Here is a 22583-nt window from a genome sequence, read left to right as displayed (position 1 = left end):
TCTTGTGGAGAAGGCCTGTCCCGTTGGCAAGTTATTCGTACCAGACGCACAGCGCGCAGGAGTGCTGAAGTGGGGCCACGTTTCGAAGTTTGCCTGTCACCCCAGCGTGTCCCGCACATTCTTTCTTGTGTCACAGAGGTTCTGGTGGCCAGGCATGCGCAAGGACATCATGGACTATGTCTCCGCTTGTACCATCTGCGCTCGAGGCAAGGTAGTTCATCGGCCACCTGCGGGATTGCTGAATCCACTCCCTGTTCCATCTCGCCCCTGGTCTCATGTTGCACTGGACTTTATCACTGGCCTCCCACGATCCAGGGGCCATTCTGTCATCTTGACTGTGGTGGACAGGTTCTCCAAGATGGCACACTTCGTCGCGCTCCCCAAATTGCCCTCAGCTCTAAAGACTGCTGACCTGTTAGTGACTCATGTATTTCGGACTCACGGCATTCCGTGTAACCTTGTGTCAGATAGAGGACCACAATTCATCTCACAGGTTTGGGGATCTTTCTGCAAGGCCTTGGGGGCCACGTCAAGCCGGTCCTCTGGTTACCACCCGCAGTCGAATGGGCAGACAGAACGGGTCAACCAGGAGCTGGAGGCTGCCCTTCGCTGTGTTTGCCAACTGCATCCAGCCTCCTGGTCATCACACCCCCCTTGGGTGGAGTATGCCCACAACACCCTCGTTTGCTCGGACACAGGGAGGTCACCATTCATGACTGCATACAGGTTCCAGCCTCAGTTGTTCCCGTCCCAGGAAGCTGAAGTGGTTGTGCCTTCTGTCCAGGTCCACCTGCGGATGGCCCATAAAGTCTGGAGGGACGCAAGGGCTGCACTGGTCCGCACAGCAGCCCGCAACCGTCAGATTGCTGACCGCCACAGAAGGCCTGCTCCAGTCTATCAACCGGGCCAAATGGTCTGGTTATCGATGCGGGATTTGCACCTTGCCGGGACGTCCAAGAAGTTGGGCCCTAGGTTTGTGGGTCCTTTTGCTGTGGACTCTGTGGTGAACCCCGTCGCGGTCAGGCTGAAGCTTCCTAGTTCAATAAAGATTCACCCAGTCTTCCACGTGTCTCTGCTCAAGCCAGTCTCCACCTGCCCCCTGAACCCTCCGCCAGTGCCTCCTCCTGCTCCTCGTGTGGTCGATGGTGGGCCGGTGTAGGTGCACTATCCTATTCCCCTCACTATCCAGTCGCGGGGGCCTGCGCTTGTCAGTGACGTTCCTTATTCTCGCTATATGAATATACAACTTTAGCATTTGTTAATAATATGCTGTGTGTGTAGTATCATCCATCGATTTTCCTTTTTAAATGAGCACTTTTAAGCGAACGCAAGAAGCAACAACGGGAACATTTTTAAACAGGCATTTCACAGGAGAGCATTTCGACTCTTCGGCCAATCACGGGAGAGCATTTCGACTCTTCGGCCAATCATATAGCGAGAGCGAGTGGATAGTGAGGGGAAGAGGATAGTGAACCTACACTGGTGTATACAGTACGTACCATACTTGATTCTAGGAGGCGGGGCAGGGGTGTGCAGTACCTGGTCGACTGGGAAGGTTATGGCCCTGAGGAATGCCAATGGGTCCCCCGCTCCTGGATCCTCGATCCGTCGCTTCTGCGGGATTTCCACTCCCTCCATTCCACGAAACCAGGTGGTCTGCCAGGGGGCGTCCGTTGAGGGGGGGGGGGGGGGGTTCTGTCATATTTGTTTGAGTTCTCAGTTCTTTTTCCTATATTCAGCACCTGATTGAGCCAGATGGGCGTGGTAATGTGACACACCTGTGCTGCATTAGGAAAGCTCGATATTTAAGGAAGCCTGTCACCATCTGCAAGTGTCGGACTATTACATGCCAACCTGCTTGCTCACCACTGTGTGCATCGTCTCGAGTTCTACTTGCCATTTACGGTTGTATTCTTTGTTATCACGTTGTTGTAGTGCTAGTATTTTTGTTGTACTTTTCCATCACTTGTTTAGCCTTTTTCCATCCTTGTGGCTTCTCCTTAGTTTTCTTGCCGACTAGGTTCGTGCCATTTTTATTTTGTATTTTGTCTCACGTGTTCTGGCGTGCTCCCTTAGTTCTCGTTTTGTAATAAATACAACAAACTTCAACTTCTGTGTTTGGATCCATATTTAACGGCTCGCCGTTCCTAACACAGTGTTGTCACAGATTACTTGAAAAAGTAATTCAATTACTGATTACTGATTATGCCTAAAAAGTAATCTAGTTACTTTACTGATCACTTTATTATCAAGTAACTAAGTAACTTTAAAGGTAATTTATCGGTTACTTTTGACCAATTTTTCCTCCCTTTGCTGCCTCAACATATGAATGACAACCGTGCATCCAAGTTCTCCCACTTATCTGAGGTCGGGTCACGGGGTCAGCAACTTCAGAAGGGAAGTCCAGAATTCCCTCTCCCCTGCCATTTTAGCCAGCTTTTCTTGGAGGATCCCAAGGCGTTCCCAGGCCAGCGGGTAGACATAGTCTCTCTCTAGCGTGTCCTGGGTCGGCCCCGCAGCCTCCGCCCCGTCAGACGTGCCCAGAACACCTCACTAGGGAGGCGCCCTGGAGTCATCCTAATCAGATGCCCGCCCGAACCACTTCATCTGGTTCCTCTCGATGGGGAGGAGCAGCTGCTCTACTCTGAGCCCCTCCCACATGACCGAGCTTCTCACCTTATCTCTAAGGGAAAGCCTGGACACCCTAACGAGGAAGCTCATTTCGGTCACTTGTATCCGGGATCTTGTTCTTTCGGTCTCAACCCGCAGCTCGTGACCAGAGGTGAGGGTAGGAATGTGGTATATCGACCGGTAAATAGAGAGGTTTTCCTTTCGGCTCACCTCTCTCTTCACCACAACGGACCGATGCAGAGTCTGCATCACTGCAGAAGCAGCGTCGATCCGCCTGTTGATCTCCCGTTCCATTTTCCCATCACTTGTGAACAAGACCCCAAGATACTTGAACTCCTCCACTTGGGGAAGGACTTCATCCCTGACCCGGAGAAGGCATTCCACCTTTTCTCGACTGAGGACCATAGTCTCAGATTTAGAGGTGTTGATTCTCATTCCTACCGTATCCCACTCAGCTGCGAACAGTTACAGTGAGAGTTTAAGGTCACGAATTGATGAAGCCAACAACACTATATCCAGGGGTGAAAGTGGCTAGAATTTCTTGCCGGAATTCTCCGACGTGAAAGTCGCCACAGAGCCAGATTTTTTATTTATTTATTTCTTAATTTTTTATTTATTTTTGGGGGGGTCAAACTCATAAACTACTGAAATACAAAGAAAACTGTTTTAGCTAAGTTATGCCTATAACACATACAAAAACTGATTTTCATTCAAAATTGTATTTTTTCAATGATTTGCAATAACCCCAACCTCCATCTCCTAATTTTTATTTTCCCTCATTTTCTCATATACTAAATGCCAAATATCAATTTTAACTACTTAAGAACATAGGATATATATTAAAATTGAAGTTAATGTACGCATTTACTTTTTTTTTTTTTTTTTTAAATAATAAAGATATACAGTGGGGAGAACAAGTATTTGATACACTGCCAATACAGTGTATCAAATACTTGTTCTCCCCACTGTAAGTAACATACCGGTACATTCAGAAAAATAAGTACGAATTACTTATATTATGCAGAGTAAAATGGAATATATTTTGAAGATCGCGCAAACATTGCCTTTTTAAATCATAAGGAAATGTTTAAGTGGCCAAACATAAATGAACAAATATAAGTCCAAAGTGCACATTGACGGCTAAGATATTCTGAACTTCCCCATCAGATTAAATAAAACTAAATATTAGGGTTGTTCCGATCATGTTTTTTTGCTCCCGATCCGATCCCGACCGTTTTAGTTAGAGTATCCGCTGATCCCGATATTTCCCGATCCAATTGCTTTTTTTGCTCCCGATTCCCAATTCCAATCATTCCCGATAATTTTTCCCGATTATATACATTTTGGCAATGCATTAAGAAAAAAATGAATAAAACTCGAATATATACATTCAACATACAGTACATAAGTACTGTATTTGTTTATTATGACAATAAATCCTCAAGATGGCATTTACATTATCAACATTCTGTCTGTGAGAGGGATCCACGGATAGAAAGACTTGTGACTTTGTATATGACTGAATATTTCCATCTAGTGTATTTGTTGAGCTTTCAATAAATGATAACGAAGGCCATGCCCAATGCATGATGGAAAGTGGAAACATGACAAGTGAAACCACGACTGCGCGTAGTGCTACCAATTCATATATCTTCTCTGCGATGGGATATACTCAAGGTGTTAAGAAAAAGATCATTTGCTACCTTGTTCCCCCACATTGCTTCCTATGATATTTCTAGTCTTAGGGAGAGGGATTGTAAGGTTTTAGCCATTTAAAACATGGCTCCAAAGGCTGACAAAATTCACTCTACTCATTATACGCAGCCTTTTAGCTCTCTATATTGGCAAAACGCCGCCATTATAGATGGAGCGTGATAATGCATGAGTGGGTCGTGCAGTGCATGCAATAATTGCGTTAAATATTTTAATGTGATACATTTAAAATAAATTAATTCCTGCCATTATTGGGATAAATTTGATAACCCTACCTTAAGCCTAAACTAAAGACTCTGGATAAGTGTAATATATCATGTCTGTAACGTTAAATACAATTAGAAAACGATTTAATAAAAAAAAAAAAAAAAAAAAATATATATATATATATATATATATATATATATATATATATATATATATATATATATATATATATATTAAAAAAAGGCATGCCCGATATTGTTTTGCCGACTGCGATACTTTGAAATTGACGTGATCGGACCCGATGCCGATCGATCGGGACATCTCTACTAAATATGATAAATAAGCCTCCTCAACTCTTTCGTTGCTCTTAAAGATTTGATTCATTTTATGTTGCATTGCCCTTTTTTGTAGCATTAATTCAAGCTTTTTTTTTTTTTTTTTTTTTTTTTTTTTTTGCTGTTCCAGAAAACGTACATTTGAACCAATCAGAGCTAACCATCCCTGCTGATCACATGTCAGTATATCAGCCAATTGAACGGATAAATGAGTCCAGGCATTTTGCTTTGCTGCTCATCATCGTCAGACTCAGATAACTGCCGCAACTGGGGAAACCTCCATGCCGTCCGTGGAATAAAATCAATAATAAATATCCGTGGAAACGGATTACGCTACACAAGCACTTTATCATGCTTCTTGTTAACACTTGTGTATGTAAATCTTATGTTGGTAGATTGTTTTCTTCTTGAAGCAGAATTGCATGTGTGGCAGCTTAGCATTTTTTTTACATAGCATTTTGACAGTTGCTGTCATATTTTCAGAATCAAAGCACCGTGTACTGGAACAGCATTCCAGGCCTGAATCTTATACCGGAACAGCATTTCGGCCCTGAATCTTATGCCGGAACTGCGTTCTGGCCCTGAATCTTATACCAGAACTGCATTCCTGACCGTTCAGGCCCACTTTCACCCCTGACTATATCATCCGCAAAAAGCAGAAATGCAATACTAAGGCCACCAAACCGGACACCCTCAGCGAATGACAACCGGTTACTTTATTGAAAGTGCATAAACTTGAAACATGAAAAGGTTTTTGTTTCTGTTTCATGTGGCTTCACAATATAGAAATAGGTGCATAACATGACACACCTGGAGGATGGCTACAAACCGTAACAATATAAGGCTCATTACAAACTGTAATTATAACATTTACATGAAGGCTATTTACATCCATAGACAGAGTTTGACTTTTGGGGCAGGGATGGCACAACATGTCGATGACCCCGAAACGCAGTGTCAGCAATAAAATTAACTTACAAGAATATTCATAATCATAAGTTGAAAATGATCGTTTTTTGTTTCCCATCATTCTTGAGGGAACTCGAAATCAGGCTGTTTAGGACAGCTATACTTTTCGCCAAGATCGTCATCTGTTGAATATGGTATACCCGCCGGTGTCGTGCCAATGTAGTTACACCTGCCAAAATTGTAAACACCTAGGTGGAGCCACTACGCTACACTGATTTGCTTGATTTCCATGTTTGGGTGAAGTAGTTACTGTATCTACGAGGTTTTAAAACATGGCCCATCCATCAATAAAAAAGAAAAAAAAACTTTTTTTTCTGTCGTATAACTTAACATACGTACTGAACGTAAAAAAACGTTTTGTAGATATTTTACAAGCATCATAAATGCACATAGGGTCGCAGCTGTGTTTTCCTCTCTTACTAGCTCGCTCACTCGCTCGGATGCTATCTACAGAGGCAACGCCTGTATTTATATTCTTTTGTATTGTTGCTGTGTGTTTCCACTCGCGATCGCACACTTAAAGCCAGTGGTGGTGTTGTTTGGATGATTTGCGGGCGCATGCTAACCGTTTGTGACTGTCATAACTGTATTAGCAGCTAATCATCGCGGATTTGCATTGTTGTGACCTTTTTTTTTTTTTTTTTTAGTGAGGACGAAGTTGATTGTTTCATTCCTGTTTTTAGTTTCATTGTTCAAGTGATGACGTTAGGATCAACAGGAAAATAAAGTCAAAAAATCATACCGATGTCCTGCATCGTCATTTGGGAGTATACAGCGACTAAAACACCCAAATGATCATCCAAAAACTACACCACTGGCTTAAAGTGTCCGATCGCGAGTGGAAACACACAACAACAATACAACAGACGATAGATACAGACGTTGCCTTTGTAGATATTTTACAAGCATCAAAAATGCACATAGGCTCGCAGCTGTGTTTTCCTTTCTCACTAGCTCGCTCGGATATGTCGTATCTGCACGTCTTTCTCTGGCGTGTAAGAGTGCTTTTCTTCGCGTGAGCAAGTGCAAGTTCGCCCCCACTTAGAATTGAATCGAACAGCTTTTTATTGTCATTACACAGTTGAACAATGAAAGTGTGTAGCATTTCCCTTTACAGTGCAGGATAAGCTAAAATCTTAAAGGTGACTAGCAAGTATAAAATCTATATAAAAATAAAATGTGTATGAGGAGAGGTGTATGGTAGAGAGACAGGATTCTGTGATCAATTATTATTAATTTTTTTTTTTTTTTTTTTTCACCCATACCAGGTATGCAATAAAAATTTCTACTGGATTCACTTTATATTAGTCTTTGTCCTGTTTCACAAAGGTAAGCAGCAGCCTGACAAAGCCATGATAGTAATGATTTCACATCCAAGTATGTACCTCTTCATATAAACATTATATGTACATATATATTTTTTTCAAACTGGGTGGTATCGGAATGGTATCGGTATCGGCCGATACTCCACAGCCAGATATTGGTATCGGAGCCAAAAAAAGCAACACTAATGAAAACCAATAAATGCTTGGGTGGTTTTAGTTAAAGTGGACACTGTTTTTTCATCTGTGTGATTTGATTGTGCCTGATAGATTTGTGAAGAAGAAACACTCTTCTTACTCCGCTACCTTGAGCTACTTTTTACAGCGCAAGCATAGCACAAACGATTTGTATAATTTTTATATCGTGCATATTTTCTATATATGCATTTCGGGTGCATTGAATGAGGTGCTGCGCTGTGTGACGTCATCACTATAAATTTAAAGCAGAATATCTGCAAAATTTGCAGCACAAACAAAAAAAAATTAAAGGACAAACCAGCACAAAAAAAGAAAAAAAACAACAATTTTCAACATTTTCAATTCAAATGGGGGGCTGGTCGACCACAGGTTGACCTATAAAGGCATTTTAAATATCTTAAAAACACCATGAGCCCAAAGCTTTTACAGCACAAGCGTAGCACAAACAATATACTGTACATAATTCAAGTATTAGGTTATAGAATAATAATGCTGCAACAATTAATCGATTAACTCTAGTAATTCGATTATAAAAAAGCTTTGACTCAATTTTTTTCTGCTTCGAGGATTCATTTAATTAGAGTAGCATAATGGTTTGTTTTGAAAGTGTTTGCATTTATTTTGATTGAGTGGGTGGATACACTGCCCACCTGCCCAAGAGCATTGTAAAAAAAACCAAAAAAAAAAACCTTAGCATTATATAACATTTAAGCTAGCAGACTTTTGCTATGCAAGTTAGCCAGTTGTACTTTTGTTGTACTTAGATCCGCATTTATTTATTTTTTTATACTGTTTGAGGTAATGCTCAGGTATTTATTTTTAAATGAAAGTGCAACTCTGCAAAGTTTGAAGAAACACTCAGGAATTTTAATTTCCAACCCATTCTCTTTTGAAAGTACAATATTAGTAACTCTTTGCTTTACATCTCCTAATAATAATATAATAATCATAATAATAGATAATAATCAATCCGATTATTATTCGAACTAACTAGTGGATACTGTAGATTAATCAATTACTAAAATAATCGATAGCTGCCGCCCTATAGTATAATAACAATTTATATAGATGTTGTGCTGAGGAAAAAAAATATCATTGTTTACAAAAAAAATCAGACACTGTAAGCGGTTACTCATTACTTGAGTATTCTTTTCACTGAATACGTTTTTTTCCTTGTACTTGAGAACATTTTTTTGGATGACTACTTTTACTTAAGTAATATTATTTTGAAGTAACGCTACTCTTACTCGAGTAAAATCTTTGGATACTCTACCCACCTCTGGTAAATTATGACAAGCCTTGCAAAGGGTTTTGTGTTTTTATGTCTCAAAGAGATTAATGGGGAGACTGCCTGAAATTTTGTTGCACACTCACTATACCCTGCAATCTGTTTTTAGGAAACGTTATGGCATCACAGGAGCCAAAATGAAAAAAATATGAATGAATGAATAAATATAAAGAGAAATAAATGAATGAATAAATAAATCAATGAAAGTGTATTTTGTCATTGACTTTTTGTCATTGAAAAACAAACGGGAAATTTTTTTTGTCATTGACATTTACGTTTTTTCATTGAAAAAACAAATGTAAAAAACTGACAATTTTTGTCATTGACTTGTACTTTTGTCATTGAAAAACACAAATGGAAAAAACAATGGAAATATTTTCTTTGCCTTTTATACTAGTATATCACTTGTCATTGTCTTTGCTTTTACAGAAAGGAATAGTCTTTCAATCAAATGGCGTTGGGATGGGCTTACCAAACAGGAAAGGGTTAGTTATAGCATTTTATATAGTTGTAGCATTATATTTGATTGTCTAGGTGACGGGTTAGTTGGCTGAGGCGACCCATCCATCCTGTCAGCTGGTTCTCTAAGCAGTTGTGAAAAGGATTTACCTTATCTCTCCATATAAATGATGACTTCATAATGATATTGACGGAAAACGGGGCGCGGGGTCGATTAATAGGGGGCTTGGATTGTTGGCGTGGCCGTCAAAGCTGACCGAGTGGAATCACAGACAAAGAGCTTTTTTGGTTGAAAATTCTTGTGAAAAAATGCTTAAATCCCTGATTTCTTTATCGATATGGACGCCAAACAGTCTAGCTTCTTGGTTAAAAGCAAAAAAAAGTGCAGTTAGCATTTATTTTACGTAAATATGTCGACGTATGATGCTAGTCTGTCAGTCAATGTGGCGGCCGCCACTTGTAAGCAGAGCTTTTACGGTGAATATTCTTGTGAATAAATGTTTAAATCCCTGAAATCTTTATTGATACGGAGGTAAGACAGTCTCGATTCTTGGTTAAAAGTAGGGTTGTCAAACGATTAAAATTTTTAATCGAGTTAATTACAGCTTAAAAATTAATTAATCGTAATTAATCGCAATTAATCGCAATTCAAACCATCTATAAAATATGCCATATTTTTCTGTGAATTATATATATATTCTGTAAAATAAATTGTTGGAATGGAAAGATAAGACACAAGATGGATATATACATTCAACATACGGTACATAAGGACTGTAGTGGGCATTTCACTCTACTGTCATTTAAATCTGTCTATGCTGTCCTCACTCCGAAGCGTCTACTTTTTCCAAAGCTAGACAGCTAGTGAACGACGCCTTAATAATCAGACTTCTTCCTTTTTCATCTGATATATTAATAAAATGGCCTCAAACCATTGTCCTCTTTAGACTGTTTACGTAAAACTACAAAAAAAAAAAAGTAAACAAGCATTGCATTAGCAACAACGTTAGCTTAGCACGCTATACAGGTCGACTAAACATAAACAAAAAGCGTCTCATACAAAAAATATAACATTTCGCTTATTAACATAATATGTACATTCTTTACAACAACCATACTTACGGACAAATCTTTTCCAAGGATCATATAAGCACAACAGAGACGTCATGCAGCCCATACTGAACTGGCAAGAAAAAAATAAACCATGTCGCAAAGCGACCACAAGAGTTCGCTGTTAGACAGCACAAAACGCCTTACTGTAAAACTTACCAAAAGGCAGAATACTGTCTGAGAGGGACATGTGCGTTAATTGCGTCAAATATTTTAACGTGATTAATTAAAAAAATTAATTACCGCGCGTTAACGCGTTAATTTTGACAGCCCTAGTTAAAAGCAAAAAAAACAACAACAAAAAAACCGCACAATTAGTATTTATTTTACGTAAATATGTCAAAGTACGATGCTAGTCTGTCATATGTGATAGCCGCCATATGTAAGCAGAGCTTTTCCGGTGAAAATTCTTATGAACAAATGCTTAAATCCCTGAATTTTTTTATAGATATGGACGCCATACAGTCTAGCTTCTTGGTTAAAAGCAAAAGTACGTGCAGTTAGCATTTATTTTAAGTAAATATGTCGAAGAAGAGAAGATGCTAGTCTGTTAGACAATGTGGCGGCAGCCTTACAACAAAAAGCTTTTCACGTTGAAAATTCTTGTGAAAAACAAAAAACAATTACTTTGAATCCTCGAACAAATCTGTCCTTTTTGTATGCAGTACAGCTCTCGTACTTTTTCAACATAAATCCGGTGTCGGATCGCCGTGTGTGTCGCTGCGACCGACTGCGAATAATTGAAGCGGATGGTGGGATGGCCCCCTAATTGAAGGCGTGGCAAAGTAAAGGTTGAATCTAACCATTCAATATCATTATGAAGTCTATGGATGAAACAAAAATCGCACATGATACAGATTTTACCCTCTGTCATACCGAGATGTCATTTTCCTTTAGTTAAACTAGGACTAATTAGCAATCAACTACTATTCCTGTTTGGGAAGCACCTCCCAATGCCAATTTATTGAAAGACCATTCCTTTCGGTAAACGCAAACAGGACATGCGATGCGATGAAATGACAAGCGAAATAGAAAAGGCAAAGATGAGCCGGAGAGAGACCCTCCAGGAGACGACACGATCTCTGACTGTGATCACAGAAAAGTTGAAGAAATCGCCATAAACTGTCTGGAAATTTGACTTGAATCTCCAAAAACTAGCAAGCAAGTTTTTGCTTTGTTCGCCTGCCTGCCTCCTCGCCTAGCATCACAATAGGTTCACGAAAATCACTCCTTGTCTGCTGCACAAATTTCACGCTCATCTAAGTGCATCTTCTTTTGGGGGGGAATATCCATACTTTGATATCCCTAATTCTTTGTTTCCAACATCATGCATCCAACGGCAACGCAATAGTTCGGCATTTTGTAGCGGACAGTTCACACATTGATGCCTAGACTAAATGACAGACTTTCTAAATTGGTCTCCTTTAGTTGACATCATTGCCCAAAATAAGTGAGAGGACACGATTGTGCCAAATTAATTTTCATTGGTTGCTGACGATCTGTGGGACAGATTTTTTTTTTAAAAAAGCCTATTAATATATTATCCCGCTGTATTATTTCAAAACAGTTTTGGATTATGGTAGATTTTATTGTATATTTTTCTTATCTGGGCACTAGTTTAGCTGTAACATTTAGCGTTAATTACCCGCTATTATGTCTTTTTACTTGTGAGGTGGTTGCCTGTTCTTCTAAGCCAGTGGTTCTTAACCTGGGTTCGATGAGTAAGTCTAAGGGGTTCGGCGAAGGTAAAGAAACGCAGAACCCTATTTTTGTACGCTGATTAAATCTCGGCAAAGTGGCTTTTTAGACCAGGTTTTGGACTGGTTTGCTCCCAATTTACAGTATTTCTTTTAACTGCTAGTAGTTTCTGATGGAAGGAGCAACTGGTTTGCTCAGTGGAAGGTTGACACTCACTTAGTATGAGGGAATACTACAGACCAATGGGCATCGCAGCCTCAAATTTAGACCTGTCTATGAAACATGCGGTCAAAATGAGAAGAATAATGAATGGGTATTTTTCCAAATTATGTGGGGTTCGGTCCCTTTAACAAGGTTAACAACCACTGCTCTAAGCCATTCTCATGAGTGCTACAAAATGTCTGGTGGCTACTTGTGGTGTGGTTGCTCAACCAGTAATGCGAACTGATTCAAGAATTTGTGGATTATACTGCTCAAATTATGTGGTAGAGAAATGGATCGAGTCATTATATCCCAATCTATTTTTTTTTTTAACTCGTGATGTTTCATATCGTGATATATTGTCCCAAATCCAGATGCAAAACATGGAACTCCACAGGTGATGAAGCATTAATGCAAGCTTTTAACGTGGAACTTGTGTTAAGAATGTAATAATTTAGATTATATTTATTTTTTAATTTCTAGCATTAGACAGGAGTGTGTCGGTACTCTGAACTTCAGTGTCGTCAAGTAGCGAAAATTGAAGCGGGTAATTGCAGTTTAAATGACCATGTACATTCACTCTTCGATTTCGTTCTTTCCTTCCTCCCGCACCGGGGCTGGGGCATTTGGCTCTGAAATGAACATTTTCGGTCTCTTTTCCTCTACTCCATTATTGCTGTGCACACAGCCTCAGCCCAGCATCTCTTTATTGACAGAGTGACATGAAGACAGTTCTCTATGGTCAATCTGATGTAGAACCACCATATCCAGGTGTCAATAATAACATTTAGTCCTTGTGTCACAGCATATTGCGTCGCTCGAAACAAAAAAGGGAAGGGCTTTAACATGCTTGCGTGCCAAGTGCACACAGCCTGCACAAATGCATACGCATGCAGCGATAAATTATATGCACATCAGACAATGCTTCTCATCAAGACAATTCTTACCAGGTGTTTGTATGTTTTATAGTGGGCAGAGCGGCTTTAAACCACTAATCAGTGATTGAGCACACACCTGGCCTAAATTATTCGTTAAAAATTGGTTTCAATTGCTCATATGTCTCCTTAGGCCAAGGGTCGGCAACTCATGTTTTGAGAGCCGCATGCAGCTCTTTAGCGCTGCCCTAGAGCGCCTCAAAAATGTTTGGAAAATGGAAAAAAATTGGGGAGGGAAATATAGTTTTTGTTTTAACATGGTTTCTGTAGGAGAACAAACATGACACTTGACACATGACAATCTTAACGTTTTCCAATGCTGTAAATATGTTTACAATAATTATTACATTTCAACATTTCTGTCAACGAAGATTTGCATCATAGCCTGCAACACACGTTTCTATCAGCAGGGCGGCTGTTGTAAACAAACAGGCTGCTATTATGACGGGACAAGGATTCCAAAGAGGAAAAAACACTGAGGAGAACAGAGGATTCAACGTTTCTTGGGCCGAATCAATTGCATTCATTGCCAATGCGGTAGGATTTTCTTAACGTTTGCTCTGTAGCAAGAAGTTGTTGAATCACAAAAGAAGAAATGTGGAAAGACATTTGCAGGGAAGGCATACTACTTTTGCAGCCGAGTACCCAGTAAGAGCGATTGCATTACTTCTGGAGAAATTATAGGAGTGCAAAAATATATTTTAAAAAGTAGATTGTATCTCTAAACTCCACGACTGCTAAGTTTTGTTGCAACCCGGGATAAATAAAGCGTGGAAAACCGTTCACAGATAGTAACTGGTAAATGAAGGAGTCATTCATCAACATATCAGAACACCTATTTGCAGACTTCAAAAACAAAACCGAGATAATACAGAAAATCAGATACATGCCTCTCGCACTAAGAAAGTGAAGAAAAGGACCATAAAAATGGCAGGCAACTTCAACAATCAGCAAATCAAGGACATTAATTCAGCGTATATAAATCGCACCGGAGTATAAGTCGCATTTTGGGGGGAAATTTACGTGATAAAATCCAACACATAGAACAGAAATGTCATCTTAAAGAGCATACGACACCAGAAAAAAAGTCTTAAATGGCATTATTATGTGAATTAGAATCATATTTTGAGACGATTCGACCATATACAACAATTTAGCAAAGCGCAGATGACGAGAAATTAGTCTTTTAATCTGCCGGTTAGCCACGCCTACAATTATAGGGCTTTAGCGTCCCCAACAGGTGGATGACGTCAGCGGTAGACTAGGCTCATCGGTTTTACTATTCAGCCCATTGAGGGGGAATTGTTCAGAACGAGGAAAACGAGACGAAGAGAGCTGCAAAATGTCATTGTTTCAGTCTCTCTACTCCCAATATTTTTACAGGATATTCTTTTTATCCAAGTATTTTCCCCAATAGCTATATAAATGGCTTGAGAAGGACCAGTCAGCCCGTCGAGGGGGAACTATTCACAATGAGGAAAACGCGACGAAGAGAGCGGCAAAATGTCATTGTTTCTGTCTCTTTACTTCAATATTTTTACAGGATATTCTTTTTATCCAAGTATTTTCCCCAATAGCTATATAAATGGCTTGAGAAGGACCAGTCAGCCCGTCGAGGGGGAACTATTCACAATGAGGAAAACGCGACGAAGAGAGCGGCAAAATGTCATTGTTTCTGTCTCTTTACTTCAATATTTTTACAGGATATTCTTTTTATCCAAGTATTTTTCCCCAATAGCTATATAAATGGCTTGAGAAGGACCAGTCAGCCCGTCGAGGGGGAACTATTCACAACGAGGAAAACGCGACGAAGAGAGCGGCAAAATGTCATTGTTTCTGTCTCTTTACTTCAATATTTTTACAGGATATTCTTTTTACCCAAGTACTTTCCCCAATTGCTAAATAAATGGCATGGTCATGACAAATAACTTGTGCTAAATGGAATATAAAATCATAAAAATCCATTTATTCAAGACGACATGGCAAAATTACTCCATAATGGTCAAAACAGTCGACTTTACCTTTACTGTCACACCTGCCGAACGATATTTTATGACACCTAAATCGGACATATGTCATTTCCCTTCCCCGGCTTCGGAGAATGTAAACAGACCAGAAGGAGTGACAGCTAGCCGACATGCTAACCCGAACCGAGGGATGTTTCAAAGTCTTCGAAGTGGAAAATCACACATAACTAGCTTGGATTATTTGACATGACGACCCGGTTGTCGAGTTTCTTTGCGGATCGGCAAACCGCCCGGCGGAGAGCAATTTACAGTTCGTTCCCTGGAGGAGGGTGGCTGGAATTGTTGTGTAGCTAACGTGCTAACAGCTAACTGCTAATGAGCGTGAGGATAGCTTTTTACATGCCTATCAATGATCAAACGTAAGTAGTCCTTTATTTAAAGGAATTTTATAGTGTTTACTTTGTAATCACTGTATTCGTATTTGACATAATACAAAACAAGATGTTTACTCACTTCCTTGTAAGTCCAATGGTCCCACAGTAAATATCCACGGTGAATGGGAACCTTTTGAAACTCCAAATAGGCGCATACGCCTCTCCCGCATACAGAATGATTTTTCTGCAGCCGTTTGGCTGGCGTGATGCAAAAAATAAAAGTATTCATCCGCAAAATCAGCTGAATCCTTCGTCCTCATACACAACAGTACACTGTAGCGTGAAGAGGACGTCTTCTACCGTACACGTCACAGCGCCCTCCTCCTCAATGCGAGACCGAAGCCGGAAGTCACTCATTTTCCTGGCGCGGGATTAAAAAAACTAAATAAATATAGCGATCGCTTCCACACACATCCAAGCGGTCCATATCATTCAGGAGCATAAAATACCGCGTGTATTATGAAATAAACATGCTTTTTCGTGTCACAAGCACTTTAAAAGGCAATTTAATATAAAAATACAATAGAAAACAAAATGCTGAATAAGAGTACAGTATGATAATGTTACATGATGCACGAAAAACGAAATGCGAATATACTGTCCTCACCAGGACGCTACGGCTCGGTCCTGGCTATACAGCCAGCTAAACTCCCAAATGACGATGCTGGACGTCCGTATAATTTGCTGACTTTATTTTGGCCATCATTATGACACCATTTGAAGAGAAAAACTAAAATTAGAAATAATACAACTTCATTTCATCCTCGATACCAAAAAGGTTGGCATCAACGTAAATAAATGATAATTAGCGGCTATTACAGCAATGACACAAACGGTTAGCATGCGTTTGCTAGCATTAGCACATCGTTCAAACAACCACACAACTGGCTCTAAGTGTCCGATCGCGGGTGGAAAACTCACAACTACAACAGAAAATCTGATGCACACAGGCGTTGCCACTGTAGAGATATTTCACAAGCATAAACAATGAACGTAGGTTTGCAGTCGTGTTTCTTCCTCTCACTCTCGCTCTCTCTCTCTCTCTCTCTCGCCCACTCGCTCAGACGCTTCGTAGCTGTCCATCTTCTTCTGGCGTGTGAGCGCTTTTCGTCGTGTAAACAAGTGCGAGTGCGCCCCCACTTGGGCGTGAAAGCGCCACAAGCTAAAACCATGCTTTTCAATATAAAAAAGTTAATAATACAATTGAACACACATTGCCAAAGGCAGAACGCGAACGTGGCCATAGCTATTATGAGTTATGCAGATAAGCATAAAGAACATAACAACTTTACCAAACCATCAGTGTCACTCCAAAAAACCATAATAAAATGTGAAATGATATCATAATGTGTTAATAATTTCACACATAAATTGCTCCTGAGTATAAGTCGCACCCCCAGCCAAACTAAGAAAAAAGCTGCGACTTATAGTCCACAAAATACGGTACTATGGGATGAGTCGTGTGATGTGATCGATACTGAACACCCATCGCTTTTATGCAGGTATGCTATGTTTGTTGCCCAGATAAGGGGCACATTGTGCACATTCTATTTTGTTGTTGCTTTCAAACCTTCAAAATACAAATTATATTAAAATTCAGATTTCTTTATTGCATTTCTTTAATTTTGTCAAAGCAATTAAACATAAGTCATTAATATTGTAATGCAGTTAAACTTGAGGCAGTATCAGACAACAACAAGTAGTCGTGTGGTGCATCATTCTCTATAGAATTCACTGCAAGAAAAAAACAAAAACATTTAATCATGAAGGCTCATTACTGTATGTATTTATAGCCCACAGTCATTTAGATAGTAGGTTAATGTAGCTCATATAAATACATACAACATGTGTTGCCTTCATTGTAATGCTTATATAAAGCTTTTACGGTAGTTTTTTGTGGCTCTAGACATATTTGTTTTTTGTTATATTGGCTCTTTCAACATTTTAGGTTGTCGACCCCTGCCTTAGGCAGAGGGTTCACTTACTTATTCCCCCCCCCCCCCCCCTTCTGTCATTGTTTGCATGCTATCCTCATTAAAATATGAAAACCTGTAAATATTTGGGTGGTTTTAGTGAACGCAGACACTGTTCACTGTTCACCATCAAATGTGATCAGATCACATTTGATGGTGATTTTATGCAGAAATGTGAGAAATTTCAAAAGGTTCACTTTTTCATACCACTGTAAATGCCCAAAACCAAGCCCCCCCCACCCCCCAAAATTCAGACCTAAATCGTTCATAAAAACATGTAACAAATACATGCTACAATTACATTATGGCACAATAAACATGAAATCAGAGTTGTAAATAATGTAAAAACCCAAGAATAAAGAATAAAAGTTAATACACTCATGTAAAGTCATCGGAACACGAGGCCTCGTAGCCAATTGGATGCTAGACAATAGCCAATGGTAGAGCAGCTCTGGGAGCTGCGAGTACCAGCCATGCTGTACTTTTGCCTTTCCTATCCTGAAATTTCTTTCGTCAAAAGAGGCAATATTTTCCCGTTGAGGCGTGTCTTAACCTGAAAATTCTGTATGTAGACACGTTCGTAGGTAGAGGTATTATTGTGTGTATATAAAAGAAAAGATATATTTGTACATGTACTGTATACATGCATATATCTTTATTTTTAAATAAAATACTCTATTTCTGTATTTTTGGAATTTAAAAAAATTCGCGTGGGGAAAGAGGGCGCGAATTAGCGAGGGATCACTGTCCTTTTTTATATTAGCCTGAGGGCGCTTTCACACGAGCACTAGCACTGTTTGGTCCTTTTTAAACAGACCAGAGTTCTTTTTCTCAGCTAGTTTGCTACGTTTTGTAAATGTGAACGTGCACCTGAACTGTCATACATACAAACTTTGGTCCGTTCAAAAATCATGGGTCTCAGTCCTCTTTAAGCACCCCCTACTTCGCTTGTGAATGCAACCAGAGCCAGGTGCACTTATGCTACATTACGTGCAGTTTTCCAGCAGGAATGGGGCCCAGTTCTAAAATTGTCCAATCAATGAGTGCGCCTTTCGCCCACGTGATACTAAGAAAGTTCGGTGGGCACAGTGTGAATACTGAACCTTTGAACAAGTCATTTGCAAGTGTTGCAGCTGGACCTTGGTCCTCTTGGTCTAATGTGAAAGTGTCCTTAATGTCCTTTTATTTAAATGTGGTGCACTTTATGCTGAAGCTTTAAATCTTGTTGTACCCTGAATAATGATGATAAAGGATTTCTATTCTAATCTATTCTATTCTAGTTGCACATTTATATTGTTCTACCCATTGACACTTGACCTTTTTGGTCATGTGCTTTAAAACATGAGCATAAAGCTGATAAAATTGACATCTTCAATTTCAGCCTCAAAGAATGAACAAAATTAGAGGTTCAGCTAAATGAGATGTATTTTTTATGTAACAGGAATACAAGTAGAGTATTTGCAATTTGAGACACACTAGTTTTTCTGCTTCAATTCAATTGCAGTATATTAACAAATGCCACGCTTCAAGAATCACTTTTTTTATATATATAGAAAGAAATAAGAAAAAGCAAGAGAATTTTTTCGTTCTTCAATGATGATCTGACAATCTTTCTTAGTTTTAGATGACACCAATGTATTTCACAGTGGTTAAGATTTGCAAGGCAACAATCAGTGGCATTTTTTTGAGGCGTGTTCGCATGTGAATAAATTTTAAAAAGTGAAAACAAAAACGACTATTAATACAAAAATTAGAAATGAGATTAACAATCAAAAAACTAAACATGGAAATAAATACATATTTTTAAAAAAGAACTAGTACAAACATAAAAATATGAATTAAGGTTGAAAAATTAAAAATAAATACAAAAATAAATGTGGAAATAATTACAAAATACTGTACATGTATATAAATTAAATACCAATCACTAAATAACAGCACTTTGCTTGTATTTTCGTCAGTGAACATGCCCAAGACAAAACTGATTCAAAGACTTTTTTTTTTTTTTTTTTCGCATTTATAGTCGTTTTTATTTTAAAATGTATTTATTTATTCATTCATTCATTTATTTTTAATTTTGACAGCTTTGGTCCTCCATACGCTTGTGCCTCAAATAGATTTCAGTCGATTGCAGTACTTGCAGAAACAGAACAGCTTCTGTTGCCTTGTTGTATTTCGGATTCCCGACGACACTTGAAAGCAACACGCCCCGAACTGAGTCAGGGTTGAAATAAATACCGGGCAAAATAACACATTGATTGACAATGTGATCCAAGTTGCTCATTTCTTTAGGTGCGTGTGGCCAAATATCATCGCGTTAACGAACACGAATTTCAATCAGTGTTTCTTTATCTCTTCACTCAAACGATGCTACTTGTGTCGCCTCGGAGAAAAACTGGATTTTCACGCCATGGACTGCTGCGCAACAAAACCATTTATACCCGACCCGCTACATCTCAAGCGGTGTTATGATTAAAACATCCACGAATGATGACTGCTTACATGAACGCGGGATGGTGAAATTGCAAAAGGACACCGCATGGCAATCGAGTCCGTTTACTTACGTATCGTTACAGAAGCAGTGGAAGTGGTGGATCTGTTTGTGCTCGATGTGCTGAGGAAGGGTCGACATGACTTGTGTATGACATCAGCAATGGGTGCTGATGTGAGTGAAACTCCCCCTACCCTCTCAGAGAGAAGGGGAGGGGACCCTGAGGGAGAGGCTTTTCAAAACGGATTTTAATTTAGGTTACGTTTTTGTTAAGCCTCCGACTAAATACTTGACATTACATTATTTAATAAGTCAAAAAAAATCATTTTTTTTTACAGGATGGCTTTTCATTTTTTTTTAAAAATTCAAATATCAAAATGAAAACTTAGATATTTGTTTGTCAGTAGTCATTTTTTCAGACTTCATATAGGGTAGGTGAAAATAGGGCTGCAGCTATCGATTATTTTAGTAGTCGATTAATCGATGAGCTAGTTAGTTTGAATAATCGAGTAATCGGATAAGGAATATAAAAATACCCAAGCAGAGCCTCAAATGGAATGAAAAATAAATAAATGAGTCTTTAAGTACAACAAAAGAACAATTGGCTAACTTACATAGTAAAAGTTGGTCTTAACAGGGAGCAGCTTGATTCAGCAATGTGAAATGAGTTATGTCATATTCACTGTTGCCACTAGAGGGCAGTGTATCCACCCAAATCAATAAAACTAAATGCAAACACTTTCAAAATAAAACATTACAACGCCACTTTAATTAAACGAATACTCGAAGCAGCAAAATTTAATTCCAATCTTTTTTCTAATCGAATTACTCGAGTTGATCGATTAATCGTTGCAGCACTAGGTGAAAATATTAAGACACAGTGTTCTAGACACTGCTGGACAAAAGTATTGGCACCCTTGCAATTCTGTCAGATAATGCTCAGTTTTTCCCAGGAAATGATTGCAATTAAGAATGTGTTGGTAGTAATATCTGCCTTTATTTATTTTGCTTGCAATGAAAAAAAAAACGAAAGAGAATGGGGAAAAAAAAATAATCATTATCATTTTACACAAAACTCCTGTTCCTCCTACTTACCTGTGACGCATAACAGGTGGTGGCAATAACTAAATCACACTTGCAGCCAGTTAAAATGGATTAAAGTTAACTCAACCTCTGTCCCGTGTGCTTATGTGTACCACATTGAGCATGGAGAAAAAAAAGAAGACCAAAGAACTGTCTGAGGACTTGAGAAGCAAAATTGTGAGGAAGCATGGGCAATCTCAAGGCTACAGGTCCATCTCCAAAGACCTGAATGTTCCTGTGTCTACCGTGCGCAGTGTCATCAATAAGTGTAAAGTCCGTGGCACTGTGGCTAACCTCCCTAGATGTGCACAGAAAACAAAAATTGACGAGAGATTTCAACAAAAGATCGTGCGGATGGTGGATAAAGAACCTCGACTAACATCCAGACAAGTTCAAGCTGTCCTGCAGTCCAAGGGTACAATAGTGTCAACCCGTACTATCCGTTGGCGCCTGAATGAAAAGGGACTCTATGGTAGGATACTCAGGAAGACCCCTCTTCTAAACCAGACACATACGTAAAAAAGCCAGGCTGGAGTTTGCCAAAACTTACCTGAGAAAGCTAAAAAAGTTTTGGAAGAATGTTCTCTGGTCAGATGAAACAAAAGTATAGCTTTTTGGGAAAAGGCATCAACATAGAGTTTACAGGGGAAAAAAACGAGGCCTTCAAAGAAAAGAACACAGTCCCCACAGTCAAATATGGCGGAGGTTCCCTGATGTTTTGGGGTTATGTTTCTGCCTATGGCACTGGACTGCTTGACCGTGTGCATGGCATTATGAAGTCTGAAAACTACCAACAAATTTCGCAGCGTAATGTTGGAGAAAGCTGGGTCTCCCTCAGAAGTCATGGGTCTTCCAGATGGACAATGACCCAAAACACACCTCAAAAAGCACTAGAAAATGGTTTGAGAGAAAGCACTGGAGACTTCTAAAGTGGCCAGCAATGAGTTCAGACCTGAATACCATAGAACACATGTGGAGAGATCTGAAAATGGCCGTTTGGAGAAGGCACCCTTCAAATCTCAGAGACCTGGAGCAGTTGGCCACACAAAAATGGTGTAAAATACCAGCAGAGCATTGTGAGAAAATCATTGATGGATACCGGAAGCGGTTGTTCAGTTATTTTTTTCTAAAGGTTGTGTTACCAAGTATTAGGCTTAGGGTGCCAATACTTTTGTCTGGCCCATTTTTGGAGTTTTGTGTAAAATGATGATGATTTTTTTTTCCATTTTCTTTGTTGTTTTTGCATGCATGCAAAATAAATGAAGATATTACTACCAAAGCATTTGTAATTGCAATCATTTTCTGGGAGAAATTGAGCATTATCTGACAGAATTGCAGGTGTGCCAATACTATTGGCCAGCACTGTATAGCCTACTTACACACATTATTATAACACAGTGGTTCTTAATCAGAGTTGGGTAGTAACGCGTTACATGTACTTGAGTAACAGTAAAAAGAAAAAAGTACTTCTTAAAGTAGTTTTCCCACACAATAATGTTTACTTCTACTTGAATAGATTTTTGAAGAAGTAAAACTCTTATTCCACTATACTTTGATCTACACTGGAGT

At 39.3% G+C, this 22583-nt stretch overlaps 1 protein-coding gene across 3 annotated transcripts in view; it reads right to left on the bottom strand.

The window, feature by feature from the left end:
- LOC130904532 (TANK-binding kinase 1-binding protein 1-like) overlaps window positions 1-20122 on the bottom strand; it is a 54507-nt gene extending 34385 nt beyond the window's left edge. For 2 of the 3 annotated variants that reach the window (XM_057817351.1, XM_057817349.1), the window contains exon 1: window positions 20005-20122. The gene's annotated coding sequence lies outside the window, so the exon portion shown is untranslated. Of the gene's footprint in view, window positions 1-15546; window positions 15962-20004 lie in introns of those variants that run through there. The other variant, XM_057817350.1, reaches the window with a different exon arrangement.
- Between the last annotated feature and the right edge of the window lie 2461 nt (window positions 20123-22583).

Source organism: Corythoichthys intestinalis, chromosome 16, assembly GCF_030265065.1.
Source record: "Corythoichthys intestinalis isolate RoL2023-P3 chromosome 16, ASM3026506v1, whole genome shotgun sequence".
Taxonomy (NCBI): Eukaryota; Metazoa; Chordata; class Actinopteri; order Syngnathiformes; family Syngnathidae; genus Corythoichthys; species Corythoichthys intestinalis.
Note: the sequence above shows the minus strand (reverse complement) of the source record. Positions and strands in the feature narration are given on the sequence as shown.